The 24,085-nt window shown below is 45.5% G+C and overlaps 2 protein-coding genes across 5 annotated transcripts in view; one reads left to right on the forward strand and one right to left on the reverse strand.

Annotated features, from left to right (window-relative positions):
* Positions 1-15,770, reverse strand: part of HRAS (HRas proto-oncogene, GTPase) — a 158,649-nt gene extending 142,879 nt beyond the window's left edge. For 3 of the 4 annotated variants that reach the window (XR_008845327.1, XR_008845328.1, XR_008845326.1), the window contains exon 1: positions 15,462-15,770. The gene's annotated coding sequence lies outside the window, so the exon portion shown is untranslated. The remainder of the gene's footprint in view (positions 1-15,461) is intronic. The other variant, XR_008845325.1, reaches the window with a different exon arrangement.
* Positions 1-24,085, forward strand: part of LRRC56 (leucine rich repeat containing 56) — a 188,669-nt gene that overhangs the window by 9,224 nt on the left and 155,360 nt on the right. The gene's annotated exons all lie outside the window — the stretch shown is intronic.

Here is a 24,085-nt window from a genome sequence, read left to right on the forward strand (position 1 = left end):
TCTGCGCAGATCTGAGGCGCAGGATTTTCTGCTGCAGATTTCAATATAAACTGAATGACTTGAAATCCTGCGCATCAAATCTGCGCAGAATACTGTACGTGTGAATAGACCCTTAGGCTGTGTTCACACGTTCAGGTTTTTAATTGCAATTATTGAATGCAAAGAAAGGATTTGAAATGAGGGAAAGGCCTTCATTTTTCCTTTATACTATTTATTTCTATTTATGATCTGGTCCTGGCTTTAGCAACATAGGTTATAGGGTTGAAATAAAACAACCGTCCATCAAGTTCAACCTATATCCCTACTGTGGTAATCCTGAGGAAAGCATAAAACCCCCATGAGACTGGTGCAAATTGCCCGATAGGCTACATTTACACTGCTGGTTGTCTCCGGCAGTGTGAAGACCTTTATTTTAGGATCGAAAATAGCCAGAGGAAAAAAAAAAATAGTGCTTGCACTCTCTCTTTCTCCGTCTATTCTCTCCGAAAATAACTGCGCCCAATGTAGCCCATTGACTATAATGGGGTCCATCTGGACCAGTTATTGGCCATTCTGACCCTTCAAAATTACAGCCGTCAAAGTGTGCAAAAAAAAAAATATATATAAAAAAAGGGAGTTTACCAGCCGTAATTGATGGGTCATACCGGCAGTGTGAAACGGGCCTAACAAAGAAATAATTAAATTATTTCCCGACTCCAATATGGCAATGAGAATAAATCCATGGATCAACAGGATTTTATTTTTTTTGTTTCAGAGACCTTCATAAAAATGAAAGAAGCAATCTGATTTCTATGGGCAACTGCACCACTCTTCCGCACCGTCTCCATAACTGTGTCCCTATCCTGTAATGGTATTACTCTGAGTCTCACTGCTCTTACAGTAAAGAACCCCTGTCTGTGCTGGTGTAGGAACATTTTAACATTTTTAAATGGTCTTAAAGGGGTTATCCAGGAATGGAAAAACAGAGATAATTTCATTCAAAGACTGCTCCCTATCTGTCTCCAGGTTGGGTGTGGCTCAGTTCCTTTGAAGTGAATGGAGCCAAGTTGTAATACCACACCCAAAGTGGAGACAGACAGGGAGGCCTGTTTTTTTATTCCTGTAATACCCCTTTAAGGTCAGCTTGTTCTACTGGAAATTCCACCGTGTGAATAGGCTGTGTGATGGGGGCCATCATCTGGATGGGATGGAGTGAAAGACCTGTGGTTCCCTGTAGATGCTGACTAATCCTACAGCTCTGACTAATTGTTCCTCAATGGCGGGCACAACAATAAAAAGCTATTTTACTGTATGATGTGATCATCTTATCTAGGATTTGCTCTCGCTGACAATTATTGATTTCATATGGTACATTTACTTAAATCATCTGACATGCCCAACATCATTGCTGATTATGTCATTACCCAACAAATAACAAATTCTATGTGCTTTGAAATTGTGTCATGGATGTGAACGCATAACTAGCAATGCTTAGTAAAAAGTAGTATTAATAACCAATAGTTACATAGTGGCTACTTTGGTGTGTAAAACAAATCCCCTCTTTTATTGTGGAGCTTCTGACATTCCGGTCTTATTTTGAATTCTGCTGGCTTCCGCTTGGCACGATTTATTAATAGGAGAACTCCTCCTTATAAACTAGGCGGTTAAGCGTCTCATGCTCCATGCTTCCGATATCTACACTAGCTCATAGCTAGTGTAAATTTGAGCTACAATTTACGCATTAAATATAATAAATAAGGCCTTGTGGGAGACAACATTCCCTTTCACATCCAATTTTTGTAAAGCATGGCCCACTTGGTGAGCAAGACGTAACATTTACAATGTCCGAAAAGGTTTGCAAGAACTGGGGTTTAGGCAAAAATGTTGCTACTTCTCACAGTCTGTGCCTAGGACAGACATTGAAAACTTCCCCCTAAGTGTTTTTTGGGACATTTTAAACTTCTTCCTTCGTAGGAAACTTTTAAGCCCCGTTTACACTACAGAATTTCCACTTACAGCAGGCTCCCATTATTTCAGTGTGATTCTGCTAGTGTGATTTTTCACACAAAATTAGATTCCACCTATTGTCCGCAGCAATCTGCATGGAATTGTCACGCAGTGTGAACTTTTGCTGCCAAATAGAACAATAAAAAAAAAAAAACACATACCCAACTGCCTTAACCCCTTAAGGACCAAGCCCATTTTCACCTTAAAGGGGTTATCCAGGAAAAAACTACTTTTTATATATCAACTGGCTCCAGAAAGTTAAACAGATTTGTAAATTACTTCTATTAAAAAATCGTAATCCTTTCAGTACTTATGAGCTTCTGAAGTTAAGGTTGTTCTTTTCTGTCTAAGTGCTCTCTGATGACACGTGTCTCGGGAACCGCCCAGTTTAGAAGAGGTTTGCTATGGGGATTTGCTTCTAAACTGGGCGTTTCCCGAGACACGTGTCATCAGAGAGCACTTAGACAGAAAAGAACAACCTTAACTTCAGAAGCTCATAAGTACTGAAAGGATTAAGATTTTTTTAATAGAAGTAATTTACAAATCTGGAGCCAGTTGATGTATAAAGAAAAGTTTTTTGCTGGAATACCCCTTTAACCCCTTAAGGACCCAGCCATTTTACACCTTAGGACCCGGCCATTTTTTGCACATCTGACCACTGTCACTTTAAACATTAATAACTCTGGAATGCTTTTAGTTATCATTCTGATTCCGAGACTGTTTTTTCGTGACATATTCTACTTTAACATAGTGGTAAAATTTTGTGGTATCTTGCATCCTTTCTTGGTGAAAATCCCAAAATTTTATGAAAAATTTGAAAATTTTGCATTTTTCTAACTTTGAAGCTCTCTGCTTGTAAGGAAAATGGATATTCCAAAAAATTTTTTTTTTTTATTCACATATACAATATGTCTACTTTATGTTTGCATCAGAAAATTTACGTGTTTTTACTTTTGGAAGACACCAGAGGGCTTCAAAGTTCAGCAGCAATTTTCCAATTTTTCACAAAATTTCCAAACTCACAATTTTTCAGGGACCAGTTCAGGTTTGATGTGGATTTGAAGGGTCTTCATATTAGAAATACCCCACAAATGACCCCATTATAAAAAAATTGCAACCCCCAAAGTATTCAAAATGACATTCAGTGAGCGTTTTAACCCTTTAGGTGTTTCACAGGAATAACAGCAAAGTGAAGGAGAAAATTCACAATCTCCATTTTTTACACTCGCATGTTCTTATAGACCCAATTTTTTAATTTTTACAAGGGGTAAAGGAGAAAATGTATACTTCAATTTGTAGCCCAATTTCTCTCGAGTAAGCACATACCTCATATGTCTATGTAAAGTGTTCGGCGGGCGCAGTAAAGGGCTCAGAAGCGAAGGAGCGACAAGGGGATTTTGGAGAGTACGTTTTTTTGAAATGGTTTTTGGGGGGCATGTTGCATTTAGGAAGCCCCTATGGTGCCAGAACAGCAAATATCCCCCACATGGCATATCATTTTGGGAAACTAGACCCCTTGAGGTACGTAACAAGGAATAAAGTGAGCCTTAATACCCCACAGGGGTTTCACGACTTTTGCATATGTAAAAAAAATTTAAAAAAATTCACTAAAAAGGTGTGTTTCCCCCCAAATTTCACATTTTTGCAAGGGTTATTAGCAGAAAATACCCCCCAAACATTGTAACCCCATCTCTTCTGAGTATGGAGGTACCCCATAAGTTGACCTGAGGTGTACTATGGGTGAACTACAATGCTCAGAAGAGAAGGAGTCATATTTGGCTTTTTGAGAGCAAATTTTGCTCGGGGGGCATGTCGCATTTAGGAAGCCCATATGGTGCCAGGACAGCAAAATAACCCCCACATGGCAAACCATTTTGGAAACTAGACCCCTTGAGGAATGTAACAAGGCATAAAGTGAGCATTTACCCCCCACTGGTGTCTGTCATATCTTTGGAACAGTGGGCTGTACAAAATTTTTAATTTGCACAGCCCACTGTTCCAAATATCTGTCAGACACCTGTGGGGTGTAAATTCTCACTGCACCCCTCATTACATTCCGTGAGGGGTGTAGTTTCCGAAATGGGGTCACATGTGGGGTTTCGTTTTTTTGCATTTGTCAAAACTGCTGTAACAATCAGCCTCCCCTGTGCAAATCACCTCAAATGTACATGGCGCACTCCCCCTTCTGGGCCTTGTTGTGCGCCCCCAGAGCACTTTGCGCCCACATATGGGGTATCTCCGTACTCGGGAGAAATTGCGTTACAAATTTGGGGGGGCTTTTTTCCCCTTTACCTCTTGTCAAAATGACAAGTATAGGGCAACACCAGCATGTTAGTGTAAAAAGTTTATTTTTTTTTTTTTACACTAACATGCTGGTGTAGACCCCAACTTCACCTTTTCATAAGGAGTGAAAGGAGAAAAAGACCCCCAAGATTTGTTAGGCAATTTCTCCCGAGTACGGCGATACCCCATATGTGGCCCTAAACTGTTGCCTTGAAATACGACAGGGCTCCGAAGTGAGAGAGCGCCATGTGCACTTGAGGCCTGAATTAGGGATTTTCATAGGGGTGGACATAGGGGTATTCTACGCCAGTGATTCCCAAACAGGGTGCCTCCAGCTGTTGCAAAACTGTATATGTAGTGTTTTTTACTTTTTATTTTATTTTGTGTTAGTGTAGTGTAATGTAGTGTTTTTAGGGTACAGTCACACGGGCGGGGGATTACAGCGAGTTTCCCGCTGCGAGTTTGAGCTGCCGCGCAAAATTTGCTGCATTGCAAACTTGCAGCCCGATACTCACTGTAAGCCCCCTGCCCATGTGAATGTACCCTGTACATTCACAGGGGGGGGGGGGGGGACCTCCAGCTGTTGCAAAACTACAACTCCCAGCGTGCACAGTCTCAGTGCATGCTGGTAGTTATAGTTTTGCAACAGCTGGAGGCCCACGGGTTGGGAAACACTGAGTTAGGAAACAATGTTTCCCAACCAGTGTGCCTCCAGCTGTTGCAAAACCACAACTCCCAAACATTCTCAGGAATGCTGGGAGTTGTAGTTTTGCAACATCTGGAGGACTACAGTTTGCAGATCACTAATACAGTGGTTCCCAATCTGTGCCCTTCCAGATGTTGCAAAACTACAACTCCCAGCATGCCTGGACAGTAAGGGCATGCTGAGGATGTGTAGTTTTGCAACATCTGGAAAGGCACAGTGGTCTCCAAACTGTGGACCTCCAGGTGTTGCAAAACTGCAACTCCCAGCATGCCCAGACGCCAAGGGCTGTCTGGGCATGCTGGGAGTTGTAGTATACAGGGTCCCAATACAGCAATGCATGTCGCTTTACGGCGACGTGCATTGCTGTAAAGGGCCCGACCGCGGCTGAAGATCAACTCACCTGTCGCCGCCGTCTTCATCGTCTGGATCCGGGTCTTCAGGGACGAGGTAAGTACCAGGGCTGGTCCCCAGCACTCCCCCGTCCCCCGCCGCGTCCTCCGGTCTTCCTCCCGTCCTCTCCGGACTTCAAGGGGCCGGGCAGGGCGAGAGGAAGTAACCCCCCCCCCCCCCCCTGCGATTGGTCGGTTAACTAACCGACGGATCGCAGGGAATAGGAGGAGGTGACAGGCTTGCCACCTCGCTCCTATTCTTTAGCATGGTTCTGGCTGTCTGTTACAGCCGGGATCATGCGAAATTACCGGGTGGTCGGGTCCCAGAGACCCGATCAGCCCTGTATCGCCGCAGATCGCAAGGGCGATTTCCCTTGCGATTTGCGGCGATCGCCGACATGGGGGGCCTACATGGCCCCCCTCGGCATTTGCCCAGGATGCCTGCTGAAGCATTTCAGCAGGCATCCGGTTCCGATCTCTGCCCGGCGCGCGACAGAGACCGGAAAACGCCAGGACGTACGGGGACGTCCTGGGTCCTTAAAGCCCAGGGTGCGGGGACATCCCCGTATGTCCTGGGTCCTTAAGAGGTTAAGGACCAGAGTGTTTTTTTGCACATCTGACGACCACTGTCACTTTAAGAATTAATAACTCTGGGATGCTTTTACTTATGAATTTGATTCCGAGAATTTTTTCGTGACATATTCTACTTTAACATAGAGGTAAATTTTATCCCGATACTTGCATCATTTCTTGGTGAAAAATTCCAAAATTTCATGAAAAATTTGAACATTTAGCATTTTTCTAAATTTGAAGCTCTCTGCTTGTAAGGAAAATAGACATACCAAATGAATTATATATTGATTCACATATACAATGTCTACTTTATGTTTGCATCATAAAGTTGACATGTTTTTACTTTTTGAAGACATCAGAGGGCTTCAAAGTATAGCAACAATTTTCCCATTTTTCACAAAATTTTCAAAATCTGAATTTTTCAGGGACCAGTTCTGTTTTGAAGTGGATTTGAAAGGCCTTGATATTAGAAATACCCCATAAATGACACCATTATTAAAAACTGCACCCCTCAAAGTATTCAAAATGGCATTCAGTAAGTGTATAAGAAATAAGGTTCTCTCAGCTCACCTCCTCCACGGTCTGCAAGGACCCGAGCCCGGCCAGGCTTGAAACTTGTAAGTAAATGAAGAGAAGTAGTCCAGCAGTCCCTTAAAACGTAGATCCTTTATTTCACTTTTCTTTAAAAGTACAGAGCACACACCATCCACCTTCACCTGGTCAGCAAACAACTCCTATGGACGCGTTTCGAACGCATGCGCGTTCTTGATCACCACACCACCTGTGTGTTCCTCACCTCCTAAATACCAAGTTCAAGAGGGAGGAGCACCAGCTTCAAGAAGACTTGTATAAAACACCATTCGTGTACTTTAAAACTTCTTACAAAACATTTGTCGTATTGCAATTGATGTACTGTTTAATATCATATCTGTGGTTATCTGTACTGTCAGCAAAATCTTTGCAAACCCTGGCAACATTGCATAGTTTGCACCGATTTGCTCCACACTTGAAGAAACCTTTGTTACTTAACCATGTGTTCACACACTGCGTTTCTGAAATGACTAGGCTTGGGGATAGACTATCCTTTAAATTGCTAGCTTTTTTTGGCACTACAGCCACTCCTTGTGCCAAAAGACCTGCCAAGATCTCATCTTCCTTCAAAAGGTACAGGTTTTTGTAAATTAAACCACGAATGTTTTTGAAATATGGATTGTGTGTGATTGCAAGTACCGGTTTTTGTGTTGTATTGTTGCACATTGTTTTCTTTTTGTTTGTCACAATATCTTCTCGATTTTTGTTTTGGACAATTTTCATGGCTCTATTAAATTGTGTATGGCTGTAGCCTCTTTTCATAAGCCTGTCCTTTAATTGTTTTGCCTCTTCCTGGAATGTGGAATGTGAAGTGCAATTACGTTTCAACCTGGTAAGTTCTCCGACTGGAATGGCTCTTATAGTTTGTGTGGGATGGTTACTATTGGCCCGTAAAATGGTGTTTCCTGATGTGGGTTTGCGATATGTGGAGCTTTGTATTGTCTGTCCTGGTATGCCTGTGAGCTGTAAATCCAAAAAATTAACTGTGACTAAATCAACATGTTGTGTGAACCTCAAATTGAACTGGTTGTCATTTAAGTATTCCATGTACAGTGATATGGAAGACATATCTCCTGTTTTTGTAAGAAGTTTTAAAGTACACGAATGGTGTTTTATACAAGTCTTCTTGAAGCTGGTGCTCCTCCCTCTTGAACTTTGTATTTAGGAGGTGAGGAACACACAGGTGGTGTGGTGATCAAGAACGCGCATGCGTTCGAAACGCGTCCATAGGAGTTGTTTGCTGACCAGGTGAAGGTGGATGGTGTGTGCTCTGTACTTTTAAAGAAAAGTGAAATAAAGGATCTACGTTTTAAGGGACTGCTGGACTACTTCTCTTCATTTATTCAGTAAGTGTGTCAACCCTTTAGGTGTTTCACAGAAATAGCAGCAAAATGAAGGAGAAAATTCCAAACCTTTATTTTTTTTTTTTTTTTTTTTTTTTACACTCGCATGTTCATGTAGACCCAGTTTTTGAATTTTCAAAAAGGGGTATAAGGAGAAATCCCCCAAAATGTATAACCCAATTTTCTCTTGAGTAAGGAAATACCTCATATGTGGATGTCAAGTGTTCGGCGGGCGCAGTAGAGGGCTCAGAAGGGAAGGAGCGACAATGGGATTTTGGAGAGTGAGTTTTTCCAAAATGGTTTTTGGGGGCATGTCACATATAGGAAGCCCCTATGGGGCCAGAACAGCTAGAAAAGAAGAAAAAAAAACACATTGCATACTATTTTGGAAACTACACGCCTCAAGGAACGTAACAAGGGGTCCAGTGAGCCTTAACAACCCAAAGGTGTTTGACGACTTTTCGTTAAAGTTGGATGTGATTTTTTTTTTTACTAAAATGCTGGTTTTACCCCAAATTTTACATTTTTACAACGGGTAACAGGAGAAAATGCCCCCAAAAAGGTGTAACCCCATCTCTTGAGTATGGAAATACACCCCATGTGTGGACGTCAAGTGCACTGCGGGTGAACTACAATGCGCAGAAGTGAAAGGGTCACATTTGCAAATTTTGCTGAAATTGGGGGGGGGGGGGGGGGGGGAAGAGGGCATGCCGCATTTAGGAGCATAGCCAAAACTAAAAATATGCCCACCCCAAACGCTATGCGCGGAATCCTCATTCTGGGAATGTGATGTGTGTGACTGTCCCTAACCTGTTGCCTCAAATGCACACACCGCTCAGGTGGAAAGAATTTACTGCGCATTTGAGGCAACATAAAAAAGTCCCCGATGATAGAGACTCAGTGACCCATGACCCATTTTCGGGGTAATTTAGTGGCTTATGGGGTTAAAATTTGGAATGTACTCTGGACTTTGTACATTGGGGTCAAATTATGGAAAATGTAATTAAATAGGAAAAATGTAGTACTTCAGGGAAGCGTGAAACTCCCTAAAGCAGTTTTTTAATGCAGAGGCCCGGATGGTCAGGGCAAGTGTCACACTTGAGTGGTGGAATCCTTCAGTATTCCCCTCTTGCGAGACACACTGCATTTTTTCACCTGGAAAGTGTTGGTCGGGGACGATCCTGGCACCTATAACTTCAGTTCCTTGGGAACTCCAGCCTGCTCTTTCCCAGTCACCAAAGATCAGGACCTTCTTGGAACTGGAGGAATGTCCCTGTGTTGCCAGCATACTGGGAAACTACAAAAGAGTTGTACATGGTAACTTGTACCAAGTAGAGCGCAAATTTTTTGTACCATACCAGTGTTTTCCACATAGCGTTGTATGGCGTGAGGACTTGATCATAAAGATCCTCCCCGGTTTTGTGATTATAAGTCACACACAGTTATATTATATCAGGACCCCCCAGGCGTTGTCACGGGATGCCTGCGGAGCAATTTCATCGAGCAGGGACCAGAGTTCCCACGGTCGTACAGGTACGCCCTGGGTCCTTAAAGCATAACCGTCAGATCCAACAAAAAATAAATAAAAATATTTATATATCACTCAGTACCTAATCCTGACCATAAAGAGCAGAGTTCTTAACAGCTCACCCTCAGATGCAGGCGCACGGACCAGACGAGGACTCCGCCTCAACAGTATGCAGAAAAAAGAAGGGTCGTCCAGCACTTGACTCGGAGAACAGGTATTTTATTGGGATATCATGGAGAACAAACAGGTACACGAAGACATGTGACGCGTTTCAGCTCAAGTCACTGAGCCTTAGTCAGTGACTTGAGCCGAAACACGTCACATGTCTTTGTGTACCTGTTTGTTCTCCGTGAATCCCAATAAAATACCTGTTCCGAGTCAAGCGCTGGACAACCCTTCTTTTTCCTAATCCTGACCAAGTACATCTAATGTATGTGTCTAGCACCTTTATTTTTTTTATTACACTTTTCATTTAGCTCACTAGTCTGAATTCCTCGCATAGGGAGGGGGCGTGGCCTTACTGTGCAGGTCTCCGCCGCCTCACTCAGTATGCTGTCTGCTCACATTTCCCCTAGCATTAGCAAAACTACAACTCCCAGCTTGTCCTCACTGACAGTAGCGGGACACAAGCTGACAGTGGGGGTTAGTTGTTTGACTGGCTTTTTCAGTATGAAATACTGAAAATTTTCTAAATGAAAGCAATTGCAAAACCTGCACGGAGATTCTCCCGGGAGAACTGGGGCTGCATACAGGAAATCGCGATGGGCCCCAGCGCTCGCACCCCCCTGTGATCTAAACAACTTATCCCCTATTGGTTTTGCATGCTTTACAACATATCAAAAGTTTTTGTATCTGACAGTGCCCATTTAAGTACCAGGGCATACCTGTATGCATTTGGTCCCTAAGTGGTTAATTCCCCGACACCAAGTGCAGTAGTGCCTGATCCCTAATCCTCTCTGCTTCTTAGGCCATGTTCATATGTCTGGAATCTCTGTGTGGAATTCAGCACTTGAATTCCACCGGAGTTGGCAGAGCAGCAGAGTCCCGTTGATTTCAACAGGATTCTGCTGCTTTGTGCACACATCCGGAATTTCCGTGCCAGATTTTGGCACAGAAATTCTGTTTTCCGTGTCTGCACAAGGAATGAACCTGTTCATTTTTTTGTGTGGACACCGCATAAAATGCATAGCCGTCTGTGAGACGGCGCATTCTGCGGTGGTATTTAATGCCAATGCCCGCACTCTCTAGAGTGTCCACACAGATTTTCTGAGTGGACTTTCTGGAAGTGTGAACATGTTGGAATTTCTGTGCCAGATTCCGCATTTGAATCCGGATTCTGCTGCAGTAGAGTCCTGCAGAAGTCAACGGGATTTTGTTGCACTGTGCACACGGCGGAATTTCCGTGTCGGATGTTTCTGGAATGGAAATTCCATTTTCCGTGTCCACACAAAGAATGATCACATTAATTCTTTATGCGAAGTCCGCAGGGAATGCATAGCAGTCTATGATACAGCGCATTCCTGTGTGGTCCTAGCGGCAGCATATTATGCCAGCAAGCTGCGGTTTACGGAATGCCTGCACGGAGATTCTCCCGGTAGAGCTGGGGCTCCAATCAGGAGATCGCGAGGTGCCCCAGTGCTCGTAGCCGCTCGCTATCATGCGGATACGTTTTTATCCAAGAGACTACTCTAATGTATCACTGCTTGTTTAGGACAGCTTTGAACAGCTGTAATACAGAAGCATTTTAACATGCCTATAAACATAAGAACTGGAACCCTCCTTTGCAGCGGGTGTTGAAAGGGATGTCCCACTATTAACACTGATGACTAGCTGACATTAAGAGGCCTGACTACTGGGGCCCCCTGTGGTCTCCAGAGTCTCCACTCATTGAAGCAGACAGGCTCCCTGTCATCAGCTGACTAGTCGGGTCTCTGCCGCATTGCAACCTGGGAAAAATCTTAGACAGTCATTTTGTATGCTGTTAAAAATAAATAAATATTGGGGTGAAAATCACATAAGAATTGTGAGAAAACCGTCACACACGGGTAAAGACGCTATATTATGAACTACACTAACTTTACAGCCCCTGTAGCATAGTCAAATAAAAAAACACTCTGGAATACCCTTTTAAGATCAACATAATCTGCTGCAGAATTTCTGCTGTGAAAATCCCTCTCCAGAAAATCGGCCTCAGAACACTCACATCGGCTGAAACAAGCAGTGGTAAATATGCTCAGGACCATGTACCCTTAGGCATCCTTTACATATTCTTTTTACATAGTACTTTTTTGGCAGGTTTATTTTGTGCCTCATGATTTTGGATTATTCATGTACCCAAAAGGGAGAAAATATGCCACAAAGAACAAAAAAAAAAAAAAAAAAACCTTAATAGGAATGGCCTTTTAGATTTCCCTATTGCCTTCCAGCTTACATCTCAACACAGCATTTTTTTTTCAACCAAAGTAACAATTTTTTTTTAATAGGTATTTATCCCCTTAAGGACAGTTTTACGTTTTTTGTTTTTTCCTCCTCTACTTCTAAAAATCATAACTCTTATATTTTCATCCACAGACTAGTATGAGGGCTTGTTTTTTGCGTGACCAGTTCTTTGTAATGACATAACTCAATTTACCATAAAATGTATGACGCAACCCAAAAAATACTATTTGTGTGAAAAAACTGCAATTTTGCTAATTTTGGAAGGTTTCGCTTTCATGCTGTACACTTTATGGTAAAACAGACCTGTTTTCTTTATTTTCTGTAGGTCAATACTAGAGATGAGCGAACTTACAGTAAATGCGATTCGTCACGAACTTCTCGGCTCGGCAGTTGATGTCTTTTCCTGCATAAATTAGTTCAGCTTTCAGGTGCTCCGGTGGGCTGGTAAAGGTGGATACAGTCCTAGGAGACTCTTTCCTAGGACTGTATCCACCTTTTCCAGCCCACCGGAGCACCGGAAAGCTGAACTAATTTATGCAGGAAAAGTCAGCAACCGCCGAGCTGAGAAGTTCGTGACGAATCGAATTTACTGTAAGTTCGCTCATCTCTAGTCAATACGATTAAAATTTATACCCATGATTACGTACTTTTCTATTATACAGCTTTAAAAAAAAAAAAAATTCGCACACTTTTTAACCAAATGAGTGCGTTTAAAATCCCTTTATTTTGCTGACCTATAACTTTTTCATTTTTCCGTATAAGCAGCGGTATGTGGGCTAATTTTTTGCACCGTGATCTGTACTTTTTTTTTTTATACCACATTTGCATATATAAAACTTTTAATCAATTTTTTTTAATCAATTTTATTTGGAATAAAATGTTGTAAAAAAGCAGCAATTTTACTGTTTTTTTTACGTTCACGCCATTCCCCTTACAGGATAATTAACATTATATTTTTATAGTACGGATATGTACACACGCGGCGATACCAAATGTTTATTAACCCCTTGGGGAAGGAGGGCTTTTCCTCCTTAAATTTTAAAAATCATAACCCTTTCAAATTTTGCACCTAAAAATCCACGTGATGGCTTATTTTTTGCGCCACCAATTCTATTTTGTAATGACATCAGTCATTTTACCCAAAAATCTATGGCGAAATGGAGAAAAAAAAAATCATTGTGCCACAAAATTGAAGAAAAAAAAACAGTTTTGTAACTTTTGGGGGCTTCCGTTTCTACACAGTACATTTTTCTGTAAAAATGACACATTCTCTTTATTCTGTAGGTCCATACGGTTAAAATTATACCTTTCTACTGATCGGACTTTTTGATTGCTTTTTATTAATTTTTTCAGGATATAAAAAGTGACCAAAAATACGCTATTTTGGATTTTTGAATTTTTTTGCGCCTACGCCATTGACCGTGCGGTTTAATTAACGATATATTTTTATAATTCAGACATTTCCGTATGCGGCGATATCACATGTTTATTTTTCTTTGCACTGTTTTTTTTTTTATGGGAAAGGGGGGGGGGTGATTCAAACTTTTATTAGGGAAGGGGTTAAATGAGCTTTATTAACTTTTTTTTCTTTGCAGTATTATAGCTCCCATAGGGACCTATAACACTGCACACACTGATCTTTTACATTGATCAATGGTTTCTCATAGGAAACCATTGATCAAAGATTCTGCCGCTTGACTGCTCATGCCTGGATCTCAGGCACTGAGCAGTCATTCGGCGATCAGACAGCAAGGAGAAAGGTATGGGACCCTCCTGCTGTCCTACAGCTTTTTTTGGAATGCCGCGATTTCACTGCGGCGATCCCAAACAGCCCACTGAGCTATCTGGGAGCAGTTTACTTTCACTTTAGACACTGCATCTAAAGGGTTAATAGCGCGGCAACGCGATCAGTGCCGCGCACTATTAGCCCCGGGCCCTGCCCGCTATGACGCGGGCCATGGCATGTCTCCACGTTATAGAAAGGGAGTGGGCGGATGGCGCACAGGTACGCCCGCCGTCCCCAACAGGTTAATATATTTATTTACTTAAACTTTTTAGGGGCAAAAATGGGGAACAACAGACATTTGACATTTTTATTGAGGGGAGGGGATTTTTCAATTTTTTTTTACTTTTATTTTTTGCATTTTAATAGTCACCATAGGGGACTATTTATAGCAATCCTTTGATTGCTAATACTGGTCAGTGCTATGCTATGCACTGATCAGTATTATCGGTCATCTTCTGCTCTGGTCTGCTCGATCTCCGACCAGAACAGAAGACCCGTGGAAGGCAGCGGAGGCAGGTGAGGGGACCTCAGTCTGCTGTTCTGGATGATCTTATCTTTAGCACTCAACTTCAGTAGCTTATATGTACTGAAAGGATTAAAAAATTTTAATAGAAGAAATTTACAAATCTATTTAACTTTCTGGAGCCAGTTGATATGTAAAAAAAATATTTTTTTCCTGGATAACCCCTTTAAGTCAGTGGTCTAGAACTGTGGCCCTCCAGATGTTGCAAAACTTCAACTCCCAGCATGCCCGGACAGCCAGCGGCTGTCTGGGCATGCTGGGAGTTGAAGTTTTGCTACATCTGGAAGGCCACAGTTTGAGACAACTGTTTTAGGTGAAATACTATTGGTTTAATAACAGTTTGGGGTCCATAACATTGTAAATGGACATGACAACCAGGGGGCAACAAGTTTAGTAGCTGAAATATCAATCATCTGTTATTGATGTTGCTTTATTATATAGGACAGTAGTCTGCAAACTGTGAACTGCCAGATGCTGAACAACTACAACACCCAGCATGTGGACAGTCTGGGAGTTGTGGTTTTGCAACAGCTGGAGGCAACCCGGTTGGGAAACAATGATCTAGTAGCATTGCCTATTGCTGGAAGTTGTTGTTTTGCAACATTTGTGAGTGCACAGTTTGGAGGCCACTGATACAGATAATAAAATACAGAATGATATAGATAATACAATACGAAGTCTAATAAATTGAATATTTGCCTTTCATTGGTCCAGAAAATTGTGGGCATTCATTACACAAAATAAGTAATATCTGCTTAGGAGACATCCCAACATTCTTATTCTGTAGAGCAGCGTTTCCCAACCAGGGTGCCTCCAGCTGTTGCAAAACTACAACTCGCAGCATGCCCGGACAGCCAAACGCTGTCTGGGCATGCTGGGAGTTGTAGTTTTGCAACAGCTGGAGGCACCCTGGTTGGTAAACACTACTGTAGAGACATTGGGGGTGATACCAAGCTATCATATGCACATAACATTGGAGCACATTCCATGGAAGTAAATAAATGGGAATTCTATGGGGGTACATATTAGCAAGGAAGGGGCTATAGGGGAGGGGGCTATAGCTCTCCCAAACCCCCACAACGCCCATGCACTTTCATTATGAGACAGCTAGTAAGGTCACACTAGGACTGTATGAGCTCATTCATGCAGATCTGCTGTCTGGAGGTGCAGTACACAACTCTAGATACATTGCATCTCACGTTTGGTAAACAAATATATTTGTTATCCAAAACACACAAACGTCATGTGTCAGCAGTTCCTGTAAGGACCTTCTCAGGCATCCCTAGCAGCCACACATGTCAGACAGTCACTCACCAGAGGTTTCTTGCAGGGAACCCACCACAATGGAGAAGAAGCATCCAGCTCCTGGCAATGGGGATCTGCCTTGAAAAGTTTCAATAATGCAAAAGTGTTATGTCCACAGCAGTGTGAGACCCCAATGGAAGGGGCTGCAGCGTGCAGATGAATGGGGAGCTGGGCGTTGCTGTGTATGCAGCTGCTGCATTGACTGCTCTCTGCTCTGGAACAATGTGTGCAGCCCACGCCCAGGGAGCTGCTGGATAAGACGCCCATTGGGGGGAGGCAATCATCAGGTGCATCATAGCTGGTATTGGGTGAGGGGGTGGATGAGGACAGGAAGACCCCGCCTGCCTCCAGCTAATGATATTTAGTCAATGTGCTGCATCCTGGTGTCTACTGCAGGCTATTGGGAAGACAGCAAGTATTGGATGGTGCAGGCTAGAAAGAAGCAGGGTATACCAGTGGTGCCCAAACTGTGGCCCTTCAGATGTTGCAAAACTACAACTCCCAGCATGCCCGGACAGCCGTTGGCTGTCCGGGCATGCTGTGAGTTGTAGTTTTGCAACATCCGGAGGGCCACAGTTTGGGCTTAAAGGGGTTCTCCGGCGATTAGACATCTTATCCCCTATCCAAAGGATAGGGGATAAGATGCCCGATTGCGGGGGTCCCGCCGCTGGGGACCCCCGTGATCTTGCACGCCGCACCCCGTTTATAATCAGTCCCCAGAGCGTGTTCGCTCCGGGTCTGATTACTGTCGATCACGGGCCAGAGCGTTGTGACGCTAAGGCTCCGCCCCCTCAATGCAAGCCTATGGGAGGGGGCTCCCTATGGGACAGAACTCTATGGAAATCTGGTAATTGGTTCTGAAGCCACCAAAATGTCATCCAAAAATAGGAAAAGGTGAGGATTAAACAAATATAAGTAGATAACTAAAATAGATAAAGCAAATCCTTCCATATAAAAGTAAGAAAGACCTGCTGGGAGCTGTAATCACTGTCTATTTCAGTGTTTCTCAACCAGGGTGCCTCCAGCTATTGCAAAACTACAACTTCCAGCATGCCGTTGGCTGTCCGGGCATGCTGGGAGTTGTAGTTTTGCAACAACTGGAGGCACCCTGGTTGGGAAACAATGGTTTATGTAGAGGACAGGAGCTTCTTCAGGGTCCTATACAGTACACACAGTGTCCCAAATGGAGCCGCCCTTGCTTGGTGTCCAAAAGTGCAGCTAAACCTGGCACAGGTAAGGAGTAGTACAGAACTTATAGTTCCTCCCTGTACTGTAGGGGGCGCTACCAGACAGCCAGTCAGGGAAGGCACTTCTGTAATAGAGGTGATTTACCAGTAAAATGCCCATTCTGATTGGTCGGTTCTTCCAACCATTGACACGTTTCACAGATCTGGACTGTCCGTAACATTGTATGTTGAGTCTGGTTTCAAGTTACGATGGTCCAGAAAATTTCTATAGCACTTCATTGTTACAGAGGTAACACTGTAAATACTGTGCCCTGGCCCCTGCCAATTCTCGCCCCTGTAAATTCTAACCCTGCACTGTGCTGTAATTGCATATTAACCCTATGTGACATCACTGTGTGTACTATCCCTGTACTGTGACATCACTGTGTGTACTATCCCTGTACTGTGACACCACTGTGTGTACTATCCCTGTACTGTGACACCACTGTGTGTACTATCCCTGTACTGTGACACCACTGTGTGTACTATCCCTGTACTGTGACACCACTGTGTGTACTATCCCTGTACTGTGACACCACTGTGTGTACTATCCCTGTACTGTGACACCACTGTGTGTACTATCCCTGTACTGTGACACCACTGTGTGTACTATCCCTGTACTGTGACACCACTGTGTGTACTATCCCTGTACTGTGACACCACTGTGTGTACTATCCCTGTACTGTGACACCACTGTGTGTACTATCCCTGTACTGTGACATCACTGTGTGTACTATCCCTGTACTGTGACATCACTGTGTGTACTATCCCTGTACTGTGACACCACTGTGTGTACTATCCCTGTACTGTGACACCACTGTGTGTACTATCCCTGTACTGTGACACCACTGTGTGTACTATCCCTGTACTGTGACACCACTGTGTGTACTATCCCTGTACTGTGACACCACTGTGTGTACTATCCCTGTACTGTGACACCACTGTGTGTACTATCCCTGTACTGTGACACCACTGTGTGTACTATCCCTGTACTGTGACACCACTGTGTGTACTATCCCTGTACTGTGACACCACTGTGTGTACTATCCCTGTACTGTGACACCACTGTGTGTACTATCCCTGTACTGTGACATCACTGTGTGTACTATCCCTGTACTGTGACATCACTGTGTGTACTATCCCTGTACTGTGACATCACTGTGTGTACTATCCCTGTACTGTGACATCACTGTGTGTACTATCCCTGTACTGTGACATCACTGTGTGTACTATCCCTGTACTGTGACATCACTGTGTGTACTATCCCTGTACTGTGACATCACTGTGTGTACTATCCCTGTACTGTGACATCACTGTGTGTACTATCCCTGTACTGTGACATCACTGTGTGTACTATCCCTGTACTGTGACATCACTGTGTGTACTATCCCTGTACTGTGACATCACTGTGTGTACTATCCCTGTACTGTGACATCACTGTGTGTACTATCCCTGTACTGTGACATCACTGTGTGTACTATCCCTGTACTGTGACATCACTGTGTGTACTATCCCTGTACTGTGACATCACTGTGTGTACTATCCCTGTACTGTGACATCACTGTGTGTACTATCCCTGTACTGTGACATCACTGTGTGTACTATGCCTGTACTGTGACATCACTGTGTGTACTATGCCTGTACTGTGACATCACTGTGTGTACTATGCCTGTACTGTGACATCACTGTGTGTACTATGCCTGTACTGTGACATCACTGTGTGTACTATGCCTGTACTGTGACATCACTGTGTGTACTATGCCTGTACTGTGACATCACTGTGTGTACTATCCCTGTACTGTGACATCACTGTGTGTACTATCCCTGTACTGTGACATCACTGTGTGTACTATGCCTGTACTGTGACATCACTGTGTGTACTATCCCTGTACTGTGACATCACTGTGTGTACTATCCCTGTACTGTGACATCACTGTGTGTACTATCCCTGTACTGTGACATTACTGTGTGTACTATCCCTGTACTGTGACATTACTGTGTGTACTATCCCTGTACTGTGACATTACTGTGTGTACTATCCCTGTACTGTGACATTACTGTGTGTACTATCCCTGTACTGTGACATTACTGTGTGTACTATCCCTGTACTGTGACATTACTGTGTGTACTATCCCTGTACTGTGACATTACTGTGTACTATCCCTGTATTACTATCCCTGTACTGTGACATCACTGTGTACTATCCCTGTACTGTGACATCACTGTGTACTATCCCTGTACTGTGACATCACTGTGTATATTATTCCTGTACTGTGACATCACTGTGTACTATCCCTGTACTGTGACATCACTGTGTGTATTATCCCTGTACTGTGACATCACTGTGTGTATTATCCCTGTACTGTGACATCACTATCCCTGTACTGTGACATCACTGTGTATTATCCCTGTACTGTGACATCACTGTGTACTATCCCTGTACTGTGACATCACTGTGTACTATCCCTGTACTGTGACATCACTGTGTGTATTATCCCTGTACTGTGACATCACTTTGTGTATTATCCCTGTACTCTGACATCACTGTGTGTATTATCCCTGTACTCTGACATCACTGTGTGTATTATCCCTGTACTTCGACATCACTGTGTGTATTATCCCTGTACTTCGACATCACTGTGTGTATTATCCCTGTACTCTGACATCACTGTGTGTATTATCCCTGTACTCTGACATCACTGTGTGTATTATCCCTGTACTCTGACATCACTGTGTGTATTATCCCTGTACTCTGACATCACTGTGTGTATTATCCCTGTACTGTGACATCACTGTGTGTATTATCCCTGTACTGTGACATCACTGTGTGTATTATCCCTGTACTGTGACATCACTGTGTGTACTATCCCTGTACTGTGACATCACTGTGTGTACTATCCCTGTACTGTGACATCACTGTGTGTACTATCCCTGTACTGTGACATCACTGTGTGTACTATGCCTGTATCGTGACATGACTGTGTGTATAATCCTTGTACTGTGACATGACTGTGTTTATTACCCCTGTACTGTGACATCACTGGGCATTATTATATTTTATATGTGGGGGGCACAGGACAGGGGACATTACTACTATATGTGAGGGGCACAGAGTGTTTTGCATTTCTGAGGTATGTTGTATATTAGAAGGAATTTCTGGAACGGCATGGTTTTTATGTGCCACAATATGTTGTGGTATTGTATCCAGAGGGTGCACTGTATGGCAAGGTTATATTAAGAGGTGCAGTGTGTGCAGGGCCATTTGAAGGAATTTGGGGGCCCCAAGCAAAATAGACATGGAGCCCCCCCCCCTTCCCCACATGGGGCATTATATGTGGGGGGCACAGGACAGGGGGCATTATATGTGAGGGGCACATGACAGGGGAGGGGGCCCAAAAAAATTGGGCATTATATGGGCACATGACAGGGGAGGGGGCCCTGTCATGTGCCCCTCACATATAATGCCCCCCTGACATGTGCCCCAGACTTGTAATGCCCCCATGTCCTGTGCCTCCCTCCCCCCCCCCCCCCCCATTTTAATAATTCCTTTGTACCATAGCGCCCGAGCAGCTCTCACCTTTCTCACACACTGCTCCTGTTACGATTCGGCAGGCTGGATGTGGATCCTCTGTGTCAGCGAGGGATTGGCGTGGACCGTGTCGGTGGACCGGTTCTAAGATGCTACTGGTATTCACCAGAGCCCGCCGCAAAGCCGGATGGTCTTGCTGCGGCGGTAGCAACCAGGTCGTATCCACCGGCAACGGCTCAACCTCGCTGACTGCTGAGAAGGCGTGGGACAGAAGGACTAGACAGAGGCAAGGTCAGACATAGCAGAAGGTCGGGGCAGGCGGCAAGGATCGTAGTCAAATAGGAATAGCAGAAGGTGTGGAACACAGGCTAGGAACACACAAGGAAACGCTTTCACTGGCACAAGGCAACAAAATCCAGCAAGGAAGTGCAGGGGAAGTGAGGTAATATACACAGGGAGCAGGTGGAAGCTAATTAGGCTGATTGGGCCAGGCACCAATCATTGGTGCACTGGCCCTTTAAATGTTAGAGAGCTGGCGCACGCGCGCCCTAAGGAGCGGAGCCGCGCGCCAGGACATGACAGCCTGGGGCCGGGACAGGTGAGTGACTTGGGATGCGATTCGCGAGCGGGCGCGTCCCGCTATGCGAATCGCATCCCCGCCGGCAGTGTCAGTGCAGTGCTCCCGGTCAGCGGGTCTGACCGGGGCGCTGCAGAGAGAGGAACGCCGCGAGTGCTCCGGGGAGGAGCAGGGACCCGGAGCGCTCGGCGTAACAGTACCCCCCCCCTTAGGTCTCCCCCTTTTTTTGTCCGTTAATTGCTTCACGTGGGACGAGGACACTGGGAGCGATTGTAGGGTTTCCCCATCAAAGGTAGGCAGTTCAGCAGGAGTGGGAATGGGGAGGGAGGGCAGAGGGTGAAGCTTGGCACGGGGCAGAGTGTTACCAGGACGGGGGCTATGAGGAGGCAAAGCATAGTCCTGATAGGCCTTGGGGAGACCAGGTGTAGGAGGAGGCACTGAGGCTTGCCTGACGGGACTGGGAGCAGACGTGAGGCATTTCTTGCGGCAAGCAGGGCCCCAATTCTTGATCTCCCCGGTGGTCCAGTCAAGGGTGGGAGAATGATGCTGGAGCCACGGCAGACCGAGGAGGACTTCAGAGGTACAGTTGGGAAGGACAAACAATTCAATCTTTTCGTGATGGGGTCCAATGCACATTAAGAGGGGTTCTGTGCGGTAACGCACAGTACAGTCCAACTTCACTCCGTTGACCGAAGAAATGTAGAGTGGCTTGACGAGACGGGTCACCGGGATGCAGAACTTATTTACCAAAGAGTCCAGAATAAAATTTCCAGAAGCACCAGAGTCTAAGCAGGCCACGGCTGAGAAGGAAGAGTTGGCAGAAGGAGAAATCCGCACGGGCACAGTGAGACGTGGAGAAGCAAACTTTGTACCAAGAGACCCCACACCCACGTGAGCTGGGTGCGTGCGTTTCCCAGACGTGGAGGACGAATAGGGCAATCCACCAAGAAATGTTCTGTACTGGCGCAGTACAGACATAAATTTTTATCCCTACGGCGAGTCCTCTCTTCATGGGTCAGGCGAGACCGATCCACTTGCATAGCCTCCTCGGCGGGAGGCACAGGGGTAGATTGCAAAGGATACTGTGAGAGAGGTGCCCAGAGATCAAGGTCTTTTTCCCGGCGGAGCTCCTGGTGTCTCTCAGAAAAACGCATGTCAATGCGGGTGGCCAAATGGATAAGTTCTTGCAGGTTGGCAGGAATCTCTCGTGCAGCCAGCACATCCTTGATGTTACTGGATAGGCCTTTTTTAAAGGTCGCGCAGAGAGCCTCGTTATTCCTAGATAATTCGGAAGCGAGAGTACGAAATCAGATGGCGTACTCGCCTACTGAAGAATTACCCTGGACCAGGTTCAGCAGGGCAGTCTCGGCAGAAGAAGCTCGGGCTGGTTCCTCGAAGACACTACGGGCTTCAGCGAAGGACTGGACTGTAGCTGTGGCAGGATCATTGCGGTCCCAGAGCGGTGTGGCCCAAGACAAGGCCTTTCCAGACAAAAGACTCACTACGAACGCCACCTTAGGCTGTTCTGTAGGAAATTGGTCCGACAACATCTCCATATGTAGGGAACATTGAGACAGAAAGCCACGGCAGAGTCCCCATCAAATTTGTCCGGCAGGGACAAGCGGAGGCTAGGAGCGGCCAGTCGCTGCGGAGGAGGTGCAGGAGCTGGCGGAGGAGATGGTTGCTGCTGTAGCAGTGGCAGAAGTTGCTGTAACGTGGCGGTCAACTGCGACAGCTGCTGTCCTTGTTGGGGGATTTGCTGCGATTGCTGAGCGACCACCGTGGATAGGTCAGCGAGACTTGGCAGCGGCACCTCAGCGGGATCCATGGCCGGATCTATTGTTACAATTCGGCAGGCTGGATGTGGATCCTCTGTGTCAGCGAGGGATTGGCGTGGACCGTGTCGGTGGACCGGTTCTAAGATGCTACTGGCATTCACCACAGCCCGCCGCAAAGCGGGATGGTCTTGCTGCGGCGGTAGCAACCAGGTCGTATCCACCGGCAACGGCTCAACCTCGCTGACTGCTGAGAAGGCGTGGGACAGAAGGACTAGGCAGAGGCAAGGTCAGACGTAGCAGAAGGTCGGGGCAGGCGGCAAGGTTCGTAGTCAAATAGGAATACCACAAGGTCTGGAACACAGGCTAGGAACACACAAGGAAACACTTTCACTGGCACAAGGCAACAAGATCCGGCAAGGAAGTGCAGGGGAAGTGAGGTAATATACACAGGGAGCAGGTGGAAGCTAATTAGGCTGATTGGGCCAGGCACCAATCATTGGTGCACTGGCCCTTTAAATCTTAGAGAGCTGGCGTGCGCGCGCCCTAAGGAGCGGAGCCGCGCGCCAGGACATGACAGCCTGGGGCCGGGACAGGTGAGTGACTTGGGATGCGATTCGCGAGCGGCGCGTCCCGCTATGCGAATCGCATCCCCGCCGGCAATGTCAGTGCAGTGCTCCCGGTCAGCGGGTCTGCAGAGAGAGGAACGCCGCGAGTGCTCCGGGGAGGAGCAGGGACCCGGAGCGCTCGGCGTAACAGCTCTGTTCTTGCAGTCTGAGCCACGGAGACCTGATCTCCGGGTGCCGGCGCGTTGGTGTGGCGTCATCGCGCTGGCCTGCCGTGGATGCCGTCCCCGCGGCTGACACTGCTTGAACGGAGCAGCGTAAAAGAAAGGTGAGGGAATGGTGGAGCGGGACAGCTGACAGCTCCCGCTCCACCATGCTACAGAACAGGAGGGGCTTTAGTCTCTGCCTCCCGTCCCGCTCCAGGCTCTTGCTCTGCTGGCCCGACCGGCCGACAGGGTGAGCTGCTGGACCAGATGGGAGCAGGAGGATGGCACGGCAGGACAAGCACCGGCTCTGCTCGGGGCCCTGGGCCAGCTCGGGGCCCCAAGCAATTGCTTGGTTTGCCTGTCCTGTAGCGACGGGCCTGAATGTGTGGTAGTATATACAGATGATACAGTGTGTGGCAGGTTTATATTCAAAGGGTACAGTGTGTGGCAGGTTTATATTCAGAGGGTACAGTTTGTGTTAGTATTACATTGAGAGGTTACAGTGTATGGTAGTATTATATTGTGAGGGTACAGTGTGTGGTAGTATTATATTCAGAGGGTACAGTGTGTGTTAGTATTATATTCAGAGGGTAAATTGTGTGGTAGTATTATATTCAGAGGGTACAGTGTGTGGTTTTATTATATTCAGAGCGTACAGTGTGTGGTTTTATTATATCCAGAGGGTACAGTGTGTGGCAGGGTTATATTCAGAGGGTACAGTTTGTGGTAGTATTACATTGAGAGGGTACAGTTT

The sequence above is a fragment of the Hyla sarda genome, chromosome 6 (genome assembly GCF_029499605.1).
Source record: "Hyla sarda isolate aHylSar1 chromosome 6, aHylSar1.hap1, whole genome shotgun sequence".
Taxonomy (NCBI): Eukaryota; Metazoa; Chordata; class Amphibia; order Anura; family Hylidae; genus Hyla; species Hyla sarda.